The sequence below is a fragment of the Scyliorhinus canicula genome, chromosome 7, assembly GCF_902713615.1.
Source record: "Scyliorhinus canicula chromosome 7, sScyCan1.1, whole genome shotgun sequence".
In the NCBI taxonomy this organism is placed as follows: Eukaryota; Metazoa; Chordata; class Chondrichthyes; order Carcharhiniformes; family Scyliorhinidae; genus Scyliorhinus; species Scyliorhinus canicula.
The window spans coordinates 174776503-174797586 of record NC_052152.1 but is presented as its reverse complement, the minus strand read 5'-3'; the positions used below and the strand labels follow the sequence as shown (position 1 = coordinate 174797586).

At 49.7% G+C, this 21084-nt stretch overlaps 1 protein-coding gene across 5 annotated transcripts in view; it reads left to right on the top strand.

Moving 5' to 3' along the window:
• The window catches only part of LOC119969562 (sodium/potassium-transporting ATPase subunit beta-1-interacting protein 3-like), a 254468-nt gene that overhangs the window by 70667 nt on the left and 162717 nt on the right, over positions 1-21084 (top strand). The window lies entirely within an intron of this gene.

Here is a 21084-nt window from a genome sequence, read left to right as displayed (position 1 = left end):
GGATATTCAGATGCACGAGACACTCCCGGAGTCACCGGGGTGGATGGCAACAGTTGATCCTCCTCCCTGTGGGTTCCCGAGGGTTCCTTGCTGCCTCCTTCTGGGGGTGTAGCAGCAAGGAGTGAGGATGTTAAGCTCCACCCCCCTCTGGCATAGACACTTGTGGATGCTACTGTAGCAAGTTCCTCTGCCATTGAGTGCGGTTCCTGCTGCAGAGCAGGACACAGGTCTTGGACCAAGGTCTCTATGGCAGCTGCCTCCCTACCTTGGTGTTGACTTGGTGCATTGGCCTGTCGATCTAATCGCCTCAGTCTGAAGGTGGACCACCTGCTCCATCAAGCCTTGCAATCTTTCTGATGGGCAGCGGAAATCCTTTCTGATTTTCCCTGGCTGAAGAAAGTTTCCAGGGTCCGGCAGCCATGACTGCCCAGCAAACCACTAAGTTTGCTGGCTGGTGTTTGCCACACATTGTGGTGGGAAAAGCCACCATTACAGCTCCCTGCCTGAAATTGGATTTTGCCAATTTCTGAGACTATTCTGCCCTGTGACACTACCCCTCCAAGGAGCCTCATACTGGAATCAAATCAGACTGTGGCTGTATGTACACGCTGCAAGTTTAGTCTTGGTATTGCACTGATACTAAGCTTGCAGTAGAATGAATGGAGCTATAGCTACCAGTCTTGTACAATTGTTACAATAGCAGAATAAATGGAGCAAATGTGAAAGTAGTGGCTCCCAAACGTTGACAAGTTACTGAATCGGAATTGAAACTCGGTAGCTTTGCCTAATACATTTTATTTTTCTTGAGATCTGATATTTTTCTAATCAAAGAGAAAACACATTCAAAGGACATGTTTATTTTATATTAATTGCAGATTTCCATCGTGTTGGCCATGGGATGCTCTGGAACGTGGGTTGGGGAAGTGGGTTCGGAATAAAACCTCTGTAGGGTTGCAAAGCGGTTTGTTGGAGGATGTAACATGGAGCCCGAGAGTGGAGCAATTGAACAAAGTGGGAGGCACAGCAGAGTTCAAGGTTAAATTGAACCAAGGAAAGAATATAGTTCGATTTCTTGTATACACAATCTGGAAATGCCATAGTCAAAGTTCCAAGATGGGTGGGCACATTCCTGGAAAGAGGCCACATGTAAAGGTATTCTTTGAGCCAAGCATGTGTGTGTGTGTGGCGGGGGACACGGGGGGCAGAGATTAAAGCTGTACTGTGGCATGTTATTACATTTCACAAGCTTTTGTAGTATAATTTTTCATTTTGTTTACAGGATGTGAGCATCCCTGGTAAAGGCTGCATTTGTTTCCATCCCAACTTACTCTTGAGAAGGTGGTGGCCCATGTGGTGTTAGGAAACAAATTCCAGGATTTTGATCCAGCGAATAAGGGAATACTGATATAATTCCAAGTCAGGGTGGTATGCCTTCCAGGTGGTGGTATTCCCATGCATCTAGTGTCCTTGTTCTAGGTGGCAAAGGTTCCAGGTTTGGAAGATGCTGCCGAAGGAGGCTTAATGAATTGCTGCTGTGCATCTTGATGCACGATCAATTGCACGAAAGACTCAGATTGGTACAACTGTGGCTTTATTACAGTCAGATGCGTGGCCTCCTACTGCAGCTGGCGAAATGGCTGATCAGAAGGAGGGCACGCATATTTATACGGCTCCTTGTGGGTGGGGCTTGCCGGCAGGGGCTACCGGCGAACCTGTAGTTCAGGTCCTACCTTACATTCCCTAATGCACGTGCACACAGTGGTTCACCACACATCTTATAGATGATACATGCTGCTGTTACTGTGTGCTGGTCGTGGTGGGGAATTAATGTTTAAGGTGGTGAAAGGGGTGCCGATCAAGGGGGCCTGTGCTGCCCTGGATAGTGTTGGGCTTCTTGTTGGAGATGCCCTCATACAGGCAAGTGAAGAGTATTCAATCACACCCCTGACTTGTCGGTGTTGAACAGACTATGGCAGTCAGGTGGTGAATTGCTCAATACAGAATTTTAAGTCTCTGACCTGCTTTTATAGCCACAGTATTTATGTGGTGGTCAAGTTACATTTCAGGTCAAAGGTAACACAGAGGACATTGATAGCAGGGATTCAACAATGGTAACGCCATTGAACTTCAACTTCTCTCTTATTGGAGATGGTCATTGCTTGGCACTTGTGTGATATGGATAGTACTTGCCAGTTATCAGCCTTAGCTTAAATGTTGCCTGAGATGTGTTGCATGCAGACATAAACTGACCTTTATTGGGTCAATTCCACTTAGTTGGGTAGCCAGTGTTGCAGATGTATTGGAGCAACTTGGCTACAATTGAAGCTAGTTCAGGACCCTTCAGCTCTACATTCGAGATGTTTTAGGGCTGTATCCAGGGCACCATCTATTTATTGATATCGTAAGGAGACTACTTGTGGTGGTGGGGTCCTCACGAGGAGGCTGACATGGATCATCCACACAATAATTCCGGATGAAGGTAAAGTTATGGCCGCAGATAATAGGCAACCATTTAGTGACAATACTGGCTAGGCCAATAGATACCCACCTACTAATGCAATTCGCCACACCTGAATATTATATGGGGGAATTATACCATGTAATAAGAAGTGTGTTAATCTGCTGCTGAAGTGGAATCCTATTCCTCTCACACGTACCTGATACTTGAGTTCATGTCGCTTCCTCAAAGAAAATAACTCAATCAAGTAACAGACTACACCTACTAGAATGTAACTAAGACTGCCTTTGGAAGGAATACATAATGCACCAGTATTTTTTTTATGAATGACAGGGGACTTCAATGTTTCTCACCAAGAATAGTTCAGTAGGGAAAACTTTCTTGATCTTGTTCTCACCAATTTATTGTCACAAATGGGTCTGTCCAGAATAGCATTGGTAGGAGTGACCAACAGACAGTCCTTGTGGAGTTAAAGTCACATTTTTACATTGAGGACACTGACCATTGTGTTGTGTGACACCACCACCATGCTAAATGAGATAGATTCAGGGCTGATCTAGCAATTCAAAACTTGAGATACTGTGGGTTCAACAGTAACAGAGTTGCTTCAACAACTATCAACAACAAAGTTGCCTCACAGTTGCATGATGCCCTTCCCACTAAAAGCAGGACAAATCTAATCCAGTCAATTACTGCCCTCTCAGTCTACTCCCAATCATCAGCAAGGTGATGGAAGGTGTCATTAATGGTTCCATCGAGTGTTTCTTACTCAACAATAATCTGCTCACCGATGTTCAGTATGGTTTCTGCCAGGACCATTCACCTCAGGCCTCATTACAGTCCTCATTATGGCTTTGATCCAAACATGGATAAAGAGATGAATTCCAGAGGTGAGACGCGAGTGACTGTCTTTAATGTCAAGACAGTATTTAACTGAGTGTGGCATCAAGGAGCCCGAGTAAAATTGAAGTCAGTGGGATGTGGCAGGGGGTTGGGGGAGGAGCGCTCTGCACTGGCTGGAGTCATACCTGTCATGTTCTGTAGACTGGCCAAAGTGAAAGATGTACTACAGAACATGTACTTTAAAATAATTTATTATAGAACAACTGCGTGGTAGGATGACTAAGATAAAATAAGCAAACTAACAAACAACTAACACCAAACAACTCTTGTGGAATTACTGCAAATCCGTCTCTCTCCTAGCATGATCAACTCCTGAATCCCGGAGCATGTGGTGACATGCTGAGTTTACAATGCCACCTAGTGGTCGGAGGTTGTGCATAACATTATGTACAAACTCACATTATGCATATCATCACAATACCTAGGGCAAAGCAGGACGGTTTTGGTTGAAGGAGACCAATCATCCCAGCTCCTACACGTTACTGCAGGAGTTCCTCAGGACATGTTCTAGGCCCAGCTATCATCAGTTGCTTCACCAGTGATCTTCCCTCCGTCATAAGTTCAGAAGTGAGGATTTTCACTGATGATTGCACAGTGAAAGTTTCAATCACAATATCACAGATAATGAAGCAGTCCATGCTGGTGTGCAAATGGACTTGGACAACACTCAGTTGGTGATAAACATTGAAGTCCCCTATCCAATACATTGCCTTTGCCCCTCTCAGTGCTTCTTCCAAGTGGTGTTCAACGTGGAGAAGGAATGATTCATAAGCTGAGGAAAGGTGGTGGTGTGGGGGAAGGTGTAAACAGTGTGTCACCCTATTGTGAAATAGGAGTCTTCCTGCCATTCATGAATAAAATACTGGTGCCTTACAAAATGTGGTGGTTGAACTCCAAAAGGAGTTTTAATTATTTTCTGGCAGCTGTAGTCTGCGTTGGAGCTGATATGTGGCAAGTGACACCTGTACCACATAATGGCAGAAAATGAACATCTTCGGCAGGAGAGTGTCATGACATTCAACGGCATTACCATGGTCAAATTCCCCACCAGCAGTATTCTATATGTTATCATTGATCATATACGTGGGTGTACCAGCCACATAATTACTGTGGCTACAAGAGTAGGTCAGTAGCTGAATATTTTGTGACAAATAATTAATCTCTGGATTCCCAAAAGCCTATCTAACAGCTACATTAGGAGGGTAACAGAATTCTTTCCATTTATTTGACTGAATGTAGTTCCAACAAGCTCGGCACCATCCAGGACAAGGCAGCCTATTTGATCCACATCCAGTCCACAATGTTAAACAATCACTCCCTGCACCACCAGTGCATGGTGGCTACACGATGCAAGATGCACTGCAGCAATTCACCATGGCTTCTTCAACAGCACCTTCCAAACCCGTGACATCTGCCGCTTAGAAATTACAGGAACAGAACATGCCTGGGAACGTCATCACCTGCAAGTTGCCCTCCAAGACACACCACACCTTGACCTGGAAATATCTAGCTGTTCCTTCACTGGCACTGGGTCAAGATTCTGGAATTGCCTTCCGAACAGCACTGGGGGGTACTTTCACCAGCAGGACGACAGAAGTTCAGTAAACTGGCCAACCACGAACTTCTCAAAAGCAATTAGAGACGGGCATTGAATACTGCCCTTGCCCGAAACACCCAGTGAATAAACATACCTGTGTGTGAATCTCTCGGCACGGAGACTGGTCACAACTGTGGCTGCCGCTTGGTGAGTGACCCCAGCTGCAGTGAGATTTGCTTAAATCCTCTGAACTGAATGGGAGAGTTTTAATGAAATCATAGAATCATAGAATTTACAGTGCGGAATGAGGTCGTTCGGCCCATCGAGTCTTCACCGGCCCTTGGAAAGAGCACCCTATCTAAGCCCATACCTCCACCCTATCCCCACACTTCCACTCTATACCCGTAACCCCACCTAGCCTTTTTTGGACATGAAGGGCAATTTAGCATAGCCAATCCACCTAACCTGCACATCTTTGGACTGTGGGAGGAAACCGGAGCACCCGGAGGAAACCCACGCAGTTTCACTTCTGACACCCAAAAGGACCAGTGCACAACCCAGCAGCTCTACAGTAAGAGCATTTACCTTACAAATATTTACTTTAACTGTTTTGCGTGTATTTGTTAGCAAAATGGCAAATCAAAACGACAATGCTTTTTGCTTCTTTTGAGTGCTTTACTGGTTACTGCTCATTGGCTAGAGACAGAAATGTTTGCAACATGGGTGCAACAAGCTCAGGACCAGCGAAACACCAGCAATCTTGCAAGGAGAGAGAAGCTGTTATTATGGTCAACTCAACCAATGGGAATAACGCCCCCAGGCCATCAGTAGGGAGCAAGCCCAGCTAATGAGGAGCCGTTTGAAACAGGCAGATCATGGCAAAGGGGCAAACAGCATTCAAACACACTCTGGGTAGAGAGCCAGCAACTCTCATGAAAGGAAAAGGATTGAATAGATTAGCAAGTGGATAGATTCTTCACAAGAAAGCAGGAAACCCCAACTGTGTACGTGAGACTATTCTTTTGGAGATCTGACTGGACGCCAGGGCGGTGCCACTGGGGCGGCAAGGTAGCACAGTGTTCGCACTGTTGCTTCACAGTGCCAATGACCCGGGTTTGATTCCCGGCTTGGGTCACTGGCTGTGCGGAGTCTGCACTTTCTCCCCGTGGGTTTCCTCAGGGTGCTCCAGTTCCCTCCCATAATCCCGAAAGATGTGCTTGTTAGGTGAATTGGATATTCTGAATTCTCCTTCATTGTAGGGGGATTGTTGGGGGCAGCACGGTAGCATGGTGGTTAGCATAAATGCTTCACAGCTCCAGGGTCCCAGGTTCGGTTCCCGGCTGGGTCACTGTCTGTGCGGAGTCTGCACGTCCTCCCCGTGTGTGCGTGGGTTTCCTCCGGGTGCTCCGGTTTCCTCCCAGTCCAAAGATGTGCAGGTTAGGTGGATTGGCCATGCTAAATTGCCCGTAGTGTCCTAAAAAGTAAGGTTAAGGGGGGGGGGGTTGTTGGGTTACGGGTATAGGGTGGATACGTGGGTTTGAGTAGGGTGATCATTGCTCGGCACAACATCGAGGGCCGAAGGGCCTGTTCTGTGCTGTACTGTTCTATGTATTCTTCTATGTATTGTACCCGAACAGGAACCGAAATGTGACGACTAGGGGCCTTTGACAGTAACATCATTGCAGTGTTAATGTAACCCTGGATGTGACAATAATAAATATTATTTATTATAAAAAAAGATTTGAATCTGGATGAAGAATGGGGTACTCAGTTTTCTACAGCGAAGAGTGATAAGAAGCTAGTTTACCTTTTCTGCAAAGGTTTGTTGGTGAACTTAAGGTGGGTAATTTTAAGAAATCTTTCAAATGCACACACTTTGAATTTGACATCGAAATTTCTAGTTGATTCTTAAAAGGAAATAGTGGCTGGAAGTTCTTGACTGGAAGCAGCTTTAAATCAGCAGAAAGCAATTCTGGAAGAGTTGTTCTTGTCTTTGGAACATAATACTCAGGCAAATTACAAAGCTTATTGGATTTTGGCATGTTTTCTGATGGAGAGATGATGAAGGGGTTTATGGTGACAGTCATGGACACTTTACTGGACCGATACATTCCAAAAATCAGAAACAATATTCTGTAGAAAATCTGAGAGCCACACTTGAGTTGTGAGACAGTTTGTTGTCATTTGCAGGATCCACCGGATCGATCTGATGTGAAAATTTCTCTTGCATTTCCACGTGCACTTAGCTGAACCCCACAACATTTGTAAACACTGACCAATTCATGTTCTGGGTCCCATTAGTTAATCACAATTCTGAACTGGGAGAAGAGTTGTTACCAGTTTGGTGAGATGTGGAAAAACTTCACACACGCTTCCAAAATAGTCACTGTGCTATTAAAGTCACATAGCACAGAAAGAGGCCCCTTGGCCCATTGTGTCTGTGCCGTCCATCAAGCACCTATTTAATCTAATCTCATTTTCCAGCACCTGGTCCATAGCCTTCAATGCTCTGGCTTTTCAAGAGCTCATCTAAATGCTTCTTCAATGTTGTGAGGATTCCCGCCTCTACCACCCTTTCAGGCAGTGAGTTCCAGATTCCCATCACCCTCTGGGTGACAATTCTTTCTCTCAAATCCCCTCTAAATCTCCTGCCCACTACCTTAAATCTATGCCCCCTGCCTATTACCCCCTTTACTAAGGGGAAAAAGTCTCTTCCTATCTACCCTATCTATGTCCTTCATAGTTTGCACATCTCAATCAGGTGCCCCCTCAGTCTTCTCTGCTCTAAGGACAATAACCCCAGCCTAGCCAGCTTCTCTTTAATAGCTAAAATGCTCCAGCCCAGGCAACAGCCTGGTGACTCTCCTCTGCACCCTTTCTGGTACAATCGCACCCTTCCTATAGTGTGACAATATTTGTCATTGTAAGGCCTGGTCAATCTGATCTCTGGCGACGCATGACGGTGCATCTACGCTGGCTGGTAGAAACACTGGCTTCATTACATTGGTGCAGTAAATATCTGAGTAAGATGGGAAAATCCTATTGCAGTTGCTGGTCTCCTTTCACAGTATAATTCATCGCAAGCCTTTGCCTCAGATTACCAGTTGTGATTTATTGAAAGATGGAAGGGAACTTGTAAACATTGTCAGTTTTATCCACTCCAGTGCACTGAATTATTGGCAGTTTGCTGAGCTGCTGAAAGAGACATGTTGCCTCTCATTGAGAAATTGTGTACTCTGCAAATGTGTGTTGGCTAAGTCAGGAACAAAGTATTGGGATGTTTTATCAAACTGCTATTCCCAATCAAATGCTTTCTTGGTGCCAAAGGCAAACTAGACAACTTCTCACAAATCAAAAATGAAGGTTGGCAGCAAGATCTGGGCTGTTTAGCACACTGGGCTAAATCGCTGGCTTTGAAAGCAGACCAAGGCAGGCCAGCAGCACGGTTCAATTCTCATAACAGCCTCCCCGAACAGGCGCCGGAATGTGGCGACTGGATGCTTTTCACAGTAACTTCATTGAAGCTTACTCGTGACAATAAGCAATTTTAATTTTTTTATTTAATTTTAAGATCTGTTCTTTGTCACTGATTTCAGTAGTGATCTGAATGAATTGAATGTGAAACCTCAGGGAAAGGGATTTGTGACCTTAAGTGCGGTGTGATGGAATTTCAGGCAAAGTTGAAACTAAGCATTCCACAAATAGAAGAGAAAGAATGTACACATATTCCGCATTTGTTCCTATATGTAGTTGACCATCAGAAAGAGATTACTGCCTGGCTTTGAAAGTTTCTGGAAGACATCAAAAAGAAATGTTCCGTTTTGAGGGTTTCCCACTGACCTTTCAGCTTATGAGCGATCCATTCTGTCCTTGACATTGGGTGCTGACGGGAACTAGTGGAACTGTTCTCAATGTTCAGACCTGGAGTGGAAATAGATTTGCCTATATTGTGAAGCACAAGACTGAGGCTAACTGTGCTGAAAATTGTGTAGAATGCCCCAGCCGTGGGCAAATATTCTCCTTTGAGGATTGCGCCGTCAAACTGTGCCCTACACGGCTCAATTTAATAATTTGAGTTGATATTCTCTGAAATCACTCTGAAGAAGCCAAAGTATAGGTTGCAACTGCTGACCTTTTCACTGCTCTTCTCTCTATTCCTATCCATTATAATCCATTTTTTCCACCCTCGCTAATCAATTCAGCCTTCCACCTTTGGTCCAGATTTGGTTTGAAATCGTTTAAAGGAGGGTACATTTGCTTCCCTTGATTTTCTAGTAAGGGAGCATGGTGTTCCCAAATCGCATTTGTTTTAGGTACTTGCAATTTCTCAGTTTTTCCGGTAAACATTTTGCTTCCTTTCCTTCACCAACTCCTGACAGTCCCATAGATCTCTGTTTAAGTGTTAATTCAATTTTATAGGTCTCTGTTTCATGCATTCATAAAATTATCCAAAAAATGTTTGGTACGTCTTTAACTAACATTAAGGCATCCTGGGAATAGGGCTTGAATACTGAACTTTCTGGCAGTCGATTCTTTTCAGAGTGAATTCTACATCGCTGCGTGTTAGACACGGTTTGCTTCAGTTTAATGTTCAGCAGCAACTGTGTCTCTCTAGTGCTGGGCTCGCTGGACTGTACTCTGGGCTGGATCCTGCCCATGTGGGATATCATTTAGTTCCTGCAGCACAGTATCATGCGATTTGGTCATATCCAAGACTTTCTGATCCTCTATTGATATTAACCCTATTATTGATATTTTTGGAATAATCCCTGACAAGGTCGCTGTGGATCATCACCAGTCAGGTGCTTTGGACTTCACCTCATTGCTTGCGTGACCTCTTATTTTATTCAACAGGAAGTCTGCAGGTCCAACCTCCCAGTTGCAATGGGTTAGGATATTATGATGTTTCTTAAACTTAAAAAGATTAACATAAGATAAAAATTTAAAAATTTGTTTGAATTGGACAATGCTTTTTTCGTTATTTCGACAGCCTTTTTCCTCTTTGAGTTGAATAATTCTGTCAATTCCTGTTCCCTTTTTTCTTTTGTCTCTCTCTTCAGTCCCTTTTCTTCAAGATTTTTCTCCACCTGCACTTTACTGTGTACCTTTTTGTAAAACCGATTAATAAAATTTGGAGAAAAAATACTCGCACAAAATTCTGGAACCCTAAAGATTGGAAAGGCTACCTCTAGGTCTAGCCTAAAACGTACAAGCTGGCCTTTCAGGAGTGCAATTAGGAAGCACACCTACATGACTTGTCCATGAAACAATCACCAATAGTCGTAAAAACTCACCTTGTCACGAACGTCTTTTAGGGACAGAAATCTGCTGTCCTTAATATTAATACGGAGTTGTATTAACTTTTCTCTGTTAAGTTACTTAAAATGCCTGGTGAAAAGAAAACTCACAATTTTTTCTTAGGTACTAGGGCGGGATTCACTGATCCTGAGGCTAAGTGTTGACGTCGTCGTAAATGGCGTCACGTTTTACGATGGCGTGGACAGGCCCCCAGGAGCAGCTCTTCCGAGCCCTACAGGAGGCCAGCACGGCACTGGAATGACCCATGCCGCTCCAGCTGCCGATACCGGCATTAAATGTGTGGCATGAATGCGCGCATGTGCGGTAGCCTCCTTCTCCGCGCTGGTCCCAACACAACAGGGCTACAGGGGCCGGCACAGAGCAAAAGAGGCCCAAAGCTTCCTCCCACAGTCCAAAGATGTGCGGGTTAGGTTGATTGGCCATACTAAATTGCCCTTAGTGTCAAAACAAAATGTTAAGTAGGGGTTACTAGGTTACCGTGATAGGGTAGATATGTAGGCTTCAGTCAGGTGCTCTTTGTAAGGGCTGGTGCAAACTCGATGGGCTGAATGGCCTACTTCTGCACTGTAAATTCTATGATTCTATAATGCCAGTTGCTTTCCTTGTCCCTATTCCTCCCTGGAATCTAAACCAGTCATCTCTGATGTAGCTCTGCGCCTTCTTACCCACTCTCTTTGTTAACTCTCAACACAGATCCCGGGTGTGACCCTGGGCCCGGGTGTGGAGTTTGCACATTCTCCCCGTGTCTACGTAGGTCTCACCCCCACAACTCAAAGATGTGCAAGGTAGTTGGAGTGGCCAAGCTAAATTGGTCCGGCACGCATGTGCTGTGCAGTCGCATTTTTTTTACATGTTCATGGCCATTTTGAAGACCGCTTGCAGCCGGCGTTTTTAACAGCCAGCTGCTGCGGCTGTTGCGCGCAGACTTGCGCGATGGGGAGCGCCGTGACGGATGGCTCCATGACCCTCCTGACACCCACCTGCGACCCACCTGCGGGTCGCGCCCTCGAGTTTGAAAATGCCTGGTTTACTTCATTTCCAAATTCTTCATTTACTTATTTCAGCCTCTTTATGCTCCACTATTTTCTGCTTTATCCACCTTGGAACTTCTTCAGCTGGAATAGTGATTCCATTTTCACAAGGTGATGATCTGATTGTGTGTCGGCCCATTCGAGTTCTTAACAATACTCCTGTGTTGTTGTCTCACTATCATATAGTCCAGTTGAAATCTTCGGGCGAGATTCTCCGGACTCACGACGGTTCGGAGAATAGCGGGCGTCGGAAATTTTTACGGCGACGCTGTTCCGACGGCCTCCCGCTATTCTCCGAACCCCGCAAATTGTCGGAGTCGCGTTTCCCGACAAACGCCTCCTTCCCGCCCCTGACACGACCAGAATCGCCACTGAGAGCCCCCCCGCTATTCACCGGCCCGGATGGGCCGAAGTCCCGACGTCATGGCGCCCTGTTTGGACGTCGTGAAACACACCTGCTTTTTAAATTCGTCAACCAGTCGGCCTGGCTGACGACTGCTTGGAGGAGGTCAGGGCACCACTCTGCGCACCGCTCAGCGCACCGTTCAGCGCACCGCTCGAGTCTGGCCACAACGGGGAAGGCATCCCTGGGAACGGGAGGGGGTCCAGAACGGGGGCAGTGGGGGGGAGACGGGGGAGGCAGTGGGGGAGACGGAGGGGGCAGTGGGGGAGACGGGGGAGGCAGTGGGGGAGACGGGGGAGGCAGTGGAGGAGACGGGGGAGGCAGTAGGGGGCGACGGAGGGGGGGGGGGTTAGGTAGAGAGTGAGCCGTCCAACCCCGTAACAAAATGTCTGCCACCATGCCATGGTGTGCAGGTGACGAGGACACGGCCGCTGGTTCCCCTGTGGCTTCCGGCCACAGGCCACTGACGCACCCGTGAGGAGGCCATAGTTTACTGGCCGTTGGATGCAGAAAGTGACCAGGGGTTAGGCTGACCGCGTGTCAGCAGCGCGACCAGGCCACCGGGACACACTGGTATCCCATGGCTGGCGGCTGCCGAGGTGTCGACTAACGTCCGTCTAACATGTCCCGTTTCTCTGCCTCCTACCACCCTTCTGTAGGTTAGCACGATGCATGGGAACAGAACGGCTATGTTCTGCGCAGTGGTTGGGGCCGCTCTACTGGATTTGGAGATGCAGCAGCATCCACACCCACAACCCGCAGTGGCTGCAGGGCCAGCTGCAGCAGCAGAAGGAAGGGCCGAGGAGTTGCCAGTCGTCGAGCAGCATGGGGGGGGGGGGGGAGGAGGAGGAGGAGGAGGAGGAGGAAGAGGAAGAGGAGAGAGTGAGGGTGCAGCCACGGCGTCAGAGGCGACGACCAAAGCCGAGGGTGTACCGTGTCCGGGTCTCTTTCCTAACAATGCCGGACATCACCTGCAGGAGAAGACTCCGGCTGAGTAGGCAGACGGTGATACATATCTGCGAACTCCTGTCGCACCTCGCCCCACGTGGAACGGGGGGAGGACACGCGATCCCGGTAGCCATCAAGGTGACGGTCGCTCTGAACTTCTATGCTACCGGCTCCTTCCAGTCTCCGAGCGGGGACGTCTCTGGGATCTCCCAGTCATCGGTGCACAGGTGCATCCGGGATGTGACCGACGCCCTCTATGCCATCGCCGATCGCTACATCACCTTTCCCGAGGACCGAGCAAGTCAAGACTCACGAGCCCGTGGATTTGCCAGTGTGGCCGGGATACCGAGGGTTCAGGGGTCAATCGACTGTGTTCACGTCCCCATGCGCCCGCCTGCTGTGGACAGGGACGTGTTCACAAACAGGAGGGGGACATACTCCATTAATGTCCAGGTGGTATGCGACCCCCACATGAGGTTCATGAACGTCTGTGCAAGGTTCCCAGGGAGTGTGCATGACTCCTACATACTAGCGCAGTCGTTCATCCCTGCGATGTTTGAGGGACGTCCCCCCCGGCTGAGGGGCTGGTTGCTAGGTGACAGGGGTTATCCGCTGAGGTCTTGGCTGATGACGCCTATACGGAGGCCTCAGACCAATGCGGAAACACGATACAACGAGGCCCATGCAGCAACCAGGGGTGTGGTGGAGCGCTGCCTTGGCCTCCTGAAGATGAGATTCAGGTGCCTGGACTGCTCCGGAGGGGCCCTGCAGTACCAGGCTGACAGGGCCGCTCGCATTGTAGTGGTCTGCTGTGCACTGCACAACATCGCGATGCAGAGGGGAGATGACCTGTTGCAGGAGGCGGAGGGAGAAGCTAGTGGCAGTGGTGCCAGCACAGAGGAGGAGGAGGAGGAGGAGGAGGAGGAGGACGCTGGCGGAGTGGCGGGCGCAGCACGCAGACACGTCCCAGGTGCTGGTGATGTCCAGGAGGCGGCACGACGGACCCGGCAAGGACGGCGGGCACGCGACGCCATGGTGGCAGCACGGTTCACGCATCGCATGTGACGTCCCCAATGAACACCAAACCACCACCTGCATCGCTAGTCATGCAGAGGGTCAACACACAACTTCCACCACCACAAACCCCCCCCACCCCCTCTCAGTGTACACTGCTCCACTTCGACATCACCCTTACCACTGGGTCCAGACGGTATGGCACAACATTGATGGCTGTGTCAGCGGGTGTGATCAGTGCCATGTGGAATGATGACAGCCCGCTCTGCGAAGAGCTGTGAGCTCAGAATCGTTAGAGAGAGTCTGACCCATGGCAATAGCTGAACCATCCACCTTGGTGGCCGCTGAGTTCGTCACTGACACTCCATCACGTGCCCGCGTGGGCTAGCTGTGGGAGGGGGGTAGGGGCAGGGACTGCACACCCGGCACCGAGGTTTCACCACCCGTCACCCCCAGCGACACTCGGTCACCATCACGATTCCTGTGGCTGTGGAACAATCACACGGTATTACAAGTAAGGTGGAACAGTGCGTTTAATATTAACAATTATTTACAGGTGCCCTAGCCCCTACAACTAAACTGTGCCCTTCACCCGTGCCAACTTACTCAGTGTCTATCTTAGTTGCCTTACGGGCCCTACCACTACGTCTAAGTGAATCCCCAGATGATACAGCAGGAGTGGAGGAGGATTGCTGCGAATCGCCCCCCTCGACTCGTTTCTCCTTGGCTATGCGTTTCCTGGGGCGACCCGGCCTTGATGGGCCAGGCTGCTCTGCGGGCGTCTCGGGTGACATTGTGCCACCCTGCTCTGCCTGCTGCCCACCCGATGCACCAGGGATGGGACGGGGGGAGGCCGAGAATTCCGGGACGTCCCGTGATGGAGTTAATGGGACGGGCCCCGAAACCTCCTCCTCCCTCGGGGAGCCCGGTGGCCCCCGGGCCTCACTTTGGGACAGAGGTGCGAGCGGGGAGGTTCCCCGTCGCACCACCGACACCTGGCGCTGCCAGTCCTGGAGGCCTGCAACGGTATCCACCAGGATCCGAAGGTTTGCAGAGACGGAGTCCAGGGAGTTAGACATTCCCGCCAGGGACTGTGCGATCTCAACCTGTGTGTGCACGACGCCATCCAGCACATGTGTCAGGCGGTTGATGGTCTCCGCGACTGACAGCTGGGACTATGCTATCGACTGCTGGGACTGTGCCATGGCGTGCTGCGACTGGCCAATGACCTGCTGAGACTCGGCCATGGCCCGCAGGGCGCTGGCAATGTCGGTTTGGCTCTGGCACATTGCTGCCTGTGAGAGGGCAACCCTGTCCAGGGCCGAGGATGACGCGTGCACATTAACCCCAACGTCTTGCATAACCTGACCCATTGCCTCCACCGCGGATGCCACCCGTGCGGTGTCGGACTGGGTCTCTGCCATGAGCGGCACCACTCCCTGCTCTTGGACGCGGTTCGACTCCTCTAACAGCGTCTGCAGAGTCTGGAAGGAAGCCCTCATCCCGTCATTGTTTCCCTGGGTTTCCTCAGGCATCGGCTGTGCGGGTGGGTTGATAAACGCCAGGAACTCCGAAAACGTCTGGGAGCCAGCTGCATCCTGGGCCTGGTCTGGCCTCCGCGAGTCCGGGCCCTCTGTTGCTCCGACCTCCACCTGCTGTACCTGCTCATCTGTGATGTGCCAACCAGACTGTGCCCCAGGAGACTCATCACTAAATAGGCCCGCCGGGGTGTGTATCTCTGGGATGATGGATGTGGTGGGAGAAAGCAGTGCCGCAAGCCCGACGCTCTCAATGGTTAGGTCCTCGTCCAGGGTGTGGGGCCGCTCAGCGACAGGAGGGTTGTCCCTGGCCATTTCTGGTGGTGGTGGTGGACTTCGAACCCTCTGTGCGTCCTGGTCCGCAGATTGGGTTGGGGCGGATAGGGCTGCCCGCTGATCGGGCACCCTCTGTTGTGAGGCCCCGGGTGAGGTGGCGGCAGATTCCTGTCTCCGTCTGCAGCCAGACGGCCCTGGTCGTTCGGCATCACGTCCTAGGGAAGAGAATGAGACGGGTTATTTCGATTTGCTCGGCAGGCCGCTGGACGGTCCCAGTGGGCAGGGTGTGTGAAGGGACAGAGGATGGGGAGGTGTCCCAGTGGGCAGGGTGTGTGAAGGGACAGAGGATGGGGAGGTGTCCCAGTGGGCAGGGTGTGTGAAGGGACAGAGGATGGGGAGGTGTCCCAGTGGGCAGGGTGTGTGAAGGGACAGAGGATGGGGAGGTGTCCCAGTGGGCAGGGTGTGTGAAGGGACAGAGGATGGGGAGGTGTCCCAGTGGGCAGGGTGTGTGAAGGGACAAAGGATGGGGGGGGGGGGGGGTGTTTGTCTGGGAGGGTTGTCTCACTTGCTGCAGTTCCGCCAACCTCGCATTGCGCGATATCGCGGGTGGCAGACCCCCCAACATGGTCCAGTGCCCTCTGTTCAAAGGTGCTGAGGGGGTGCATGTTGGGCGAACCCCCTCCAGTCTTGTGCCGCTCACGGTGGTTATGACCGGCCTTGGCCTGTTGGGGGAGGGAACATAGGTAGATCATTACAAAACGGTAGGTATCAGCAGTCCGTTCTGATACTGGCACAGTTTGGGGGGGGCAAGTTGTCATCAGATGATTGCATCTCTCCTCGGGGCCAGAGCGCTGGGTCTGTGACAACTTTGTGAACCACCCTCAAATAACTCTGCCCCAATCCCTCCCCCCCCCCCCCCCCGGGCAGTTAAGGGGGAGGGATGGTTGTGACTAGGGGGCACCCTCATGGCACTTACCCTGGCAGACCTGGTGAGGTCGTGTAGCTTCTTTCGGCACTGCTCTGCTGAGCGAGGGGTCTGCCCCACAGCACTGACGGCAGCAGCCACGTCACGCCAGGCCTGGCGTACCGTGCTGGCAGGTTGGCGATGCCCTCTCCGCGGGCGGATGATGCCCCTCCTCTGCTCCACGGCATCGAGCAGCGCCTCGACGTCTGCATCAATAAAGCGAGGAGCAGCTCGCCTAGGCTCCGACATCCTGCCCGACAGATTCTGTGGTCGCCCGCGCCTTTTTACGGCGTCGGGCGGCGTCACATGGGCGGGTTCGTGTCGTCGTCGCGTTCCGTCATCATCACGCACGTAATTGACGCGGCCGCGCTACTAGCCCATTTCCAGGAAGTGAATCGGTCGGGAAATGAAGCCTTCGCGACCGTCGTAAAACGGTCCCGATTTTTACGACGGTTTGCCGACTTTCCGCGGGTGCGGAGAATTTCGCCCTTCATGTGTCGTCACATATTTTCCAAGCATATCACTTCCGATGTATGTCAGCGTGGATATTGGCATGATAAGATCAATGAGCACTTCCGGTAATCCCGTTTGAGACCTGTGACTGTAAGCTGTGTTGTGGTCTTTACTTTATATTTACAAATTAAATGTTGTTTAATTTATCTTCTCAGGCCTCCTGAGCTTTTATAAAGCATTGAAGCAGATTGGATAGATGAATCATAGGAAATCTGAACATGGGATGAACATCAAAAGTGAGAGTAGGTAACAGGGAGTCAGAACCATGAGCAATTGGAAGAGGAATTTGACAACAATGTTGATTATCAGTCCTCTTCAATGGCTATGCGGAAGCAATGATCAAATAAATGTTTGAAGACACGTCAGCTGCCGTTAAGATCGGGGAGATTTGCATATGATAAACACTTGTTTCAAGCACAGAAGAAGGAATACAAGATAATAATAAACATCGCCTATTGTCACAAGTAGGCTTCAATGAAGTTACTGTGAAAAGCCCCTAGTCGCCATATTCTGGCGCCTGTTTGGGGAGGCCGGTACGGGAATTGAACCCGCGCTGCTGCCTTGTTCTGCATTACAAGCCAGCTGTTTAGCCCACTGTGCTAAACCAGCCCCTTAGACCTAATAGGTGGACTAGTAACAGCAAGTATGAACTTTGGAATGAAAGGGAACATCAACAAACCAAAGTAATGCATATCTCAAAATTATCTTTAAATATTCATATTTTCATAGAGAGAAGAGAACTAGAACAGGTGCAAGAATTGAAGTGTGAAGAAAACTGGGGGAAGCAAGAACAAGGATAGCATTGAGAAAGACCATGGGCCGTATTCCCCAGTCCACCAGCCGCACTTTGCTGCGTGGCGCACCCTCACCAGAAATGGGGTCCTACGTTCCAACAGCTGGTCAATGGGATTTCCTATTGTGCTCACCCCATGCCGTTGGGAAACCCGCGGGAATGAGTGCGCTGCTGGTGGAGGATCCGACCGGAGAATTCCGCTGCATATTTGGTTTGGTGAGGTGGGTGCTGACTGGAAAATTGAATAGACAACCAACTCAAAAAGTGAGTAAACAGCTGAATTTGGAATGTTGTTTTGTATGGGTGTGAGATGTGGACCTCACTGGAAGAGGAAAGCAAAGCGCTGAAGAACTTTGAAGTGGGTTTCAAGAGAACTGGACAGAAAAGGTAACAAATGATGAAGTGCTGTAGAGAGTGAATGAAGAGAAATTTGTTGAACATAATTAGGGAAAGACATGGGTCGGACAGATTTTAAGAGGAAAGAGACATGTAAAAGATGTTATGGGGGATGTTTTAAGGAAAAACTGGAAGAGGGAGGAAGATGGCTTGCATATTGAAAGAAGTTATGGGGCGGGATTCTCCCGCAACTGGCCGGATAGCCCGATGCCGGCACCAAGAGCGGCCAAGAGCGGCGCGAACACTCTGGCACCGGGCCGGCCGGAAGGTGCGGAATCCTCCGCACTTCCAGGCACGAGGTCGGCACCGTAGGGATTGGTACCGCACTAACCGGCGCCGAAGGGCCGGCGTGAGTTGGCGTATGCACAGAACCGCCGGCGTGGTTTCGCGCATGCACAGAGTGGCCGGCGTATTCCTGTGCATGGGCAGGGGGGATTCTTCTCTGAGCCGGCCATGGCAGAGCCCGACAGAGGCCGGAGCGGAACGAAAGAGTGCCCCCATGGCACAGGCCCGCCCGCAGATCGGTGGGCCCTGATCAAGGACCAGGCCACCATGGGGGCCTCCCTGGGGCCAGATCCCCCCGCGTCCCCCCCCCCCCCCGACGTCTCACCTAGCCGGCCTACAAGCCAGATCCACCGTGATGGACCATGTCCATTTCACGCCGGCGGGACTGGCTGAAAACAGGCGGCCGATTGGCCCATCGGTTCCCGGAGAATTGCCATTAGGGCCGCTGCCAACGGCCCCCGACCGGCAGGGCGTGATCCCCGCCCCTGCCTGAAAACTGCGTCGGAGAATTCGGCAGCCGGATTCGGAGCCGCGAGGCAGGATTCGCGCCGCACGCCGGCGTTTCTCCGACCCGGCGGGGGATTGGAGAATCTAACCCATGACAGCTAAAAAGAATGGCACATGATAGAGAAATATGGAAACGCTACCACAAACCAAGGCCTTGCCTTTGGGCAGAGCACATACGATGATGAAAGAGCGAGATCTTCTGGCTGTTCACACTGGCGGGATTTTGTTGCCTTGCCGACAGTGCACCCCCGCAGCAGGTTTTCCCAGCGGCCTGGGGTGGATTCAATGGAAAGTCCCATTGATGGTGGTGAGACCAGAAGATCCTGCCGCCGGCCAATGGCTGGTCACCTCACGCCGCTGTGAAACATCGGGAGTCTCGCCCGATATCTTCGAAATAAGATTTTAAACAAATATTTTAAAGAAAAAGTTCAACCAACACATATTTCACAGCAGCATGATTAAAGTTATCTGGTGATTTTTATTAATGCCTCCATTAAAGTTTTAAATTGGCGACATCAGCCCTTCCCAGAACCCTGACTTGACAAATCCCCATAGTTTTGAAAAATAATCACAACTAGTTCACCAAGCCCGTCTAATGACTGCATCTAAAAAAGAAACCCTTGTTAACATCTGAAGGATCGAGATAATTGACATCAATGATAGGAAGAAGAATTACACTGTCGGGATTTGTTTCTGAGATTCACTCAACTCTGCTCAAGGATCAAAACCTAAAGACTCTGTGTAATGGATCTCTCATGGTAACATTGTGCTCAGTCTGTCAGAATAATATGGCCTCTCTGTTACCTGTTTATTTTTCTCGTGTTGACGGTTCTCTCTGCCTTGACTCATCTATCTCTCCTTCTCTATTTTCTCTCTTTGTTATTGCTCCCTTTTTTTGTTTCTTTGTTCTCCTCCGCTTTGCTCTTTCTCTTTTTCTTCTTTGACCTAGTGTGATGGAGAAAGATGTGCTCATGACACTTTCAACTATGCTATCCCTTTCCCGCCAGCCCCTCACTTCCATTCCTACCCTCATTCTTTGCCTTTGAACCCACCTGAATAATGCCTGCTCTTCCTCCCACTGGCTTTTGATGCTGTAATATGTGTGTGGTTCTAAAGATGACCTCCTAAAATGTGATCCGTTTTTGAGAATTAATTCTAAAAAATGTTAATAGCTAAATGTTAATAGCTATGTGAAATGCATTGAGGATTAAGCATTTAGGATTGTATGTTCTTACCCAAAAGTAACCTTGCCCTTTAATAATCCACTCCTGATTATGACTTATGTTTGTTTTTGTTTGCTGATGGCGAAGTAACTCCATCACATGTTTTTTTGTGTCGCACCAACAAGTCTGAATAGAATTAAAATTCAGACTTTATATCGAGTCAGCTGGGTCCAGAGCTATAAGCATCTTAAGCGGGTGAACAAAGAACAAAACAAACAAGGGTGGAACAGCAACTTAAACTGGAGATGTTATGGAAACAAAAGAAGCAAAATTTGATAGATCTCCGAAAACAGGCATGGGAATGACGAAGTGTGAGTAACCTGCCCAGCTCATTCTGATGCAGACCACGTGTCCACTTTGTGTTGTTGTTCATTTAAATGATCACTCAGTGCTCTGTTAAGTGGCTGCATGCGTAAGCACTGGGTGCAAATTGGTGACACCAATTAAAGCGAGCTGCACTAATTAAAGCAGGCCTGTCCACCCTGTAAGTTCAAAATGTTTATTTCCAACACAAATTAAAGCTGCACAGTGGGGGAGAGCACAACTAGTTCCAGCTGGGACCATCCGAAGATGCCGGTTCCTTCTATCGGGCCTTTATCAGGTGAAATTGACGATCCCCCCTTTTGCGCCTCCACCATTCGGCGGGGGAGCTCGTATTGCACGAGCCCCATGGGGCGATCAATTGGGTCATCCCCGTGGGCCTCGTGGGGGTTACAATATCCCTCCTCTCTGAAGTCCGCAAACCCCTCTGTCATAGAGGGTGGAGGAGGCCTCCTTCTTTGCTTCACCTGCGGTTGCGTCTCCGGCTGTTACAGGGCCGTATTTAACTAATACCTTTGGATTATGACCTGACAGTTTGGTGTCATAGTGGTCCACTAGTTCGTCAAATGTCTTGGAGTCTGGGGCCTCAGGGTAGGTCAGGCTTATTATGACACTAAAAATAGGGGTCCCACAGGTGGTGAGGAGTATCACCTTT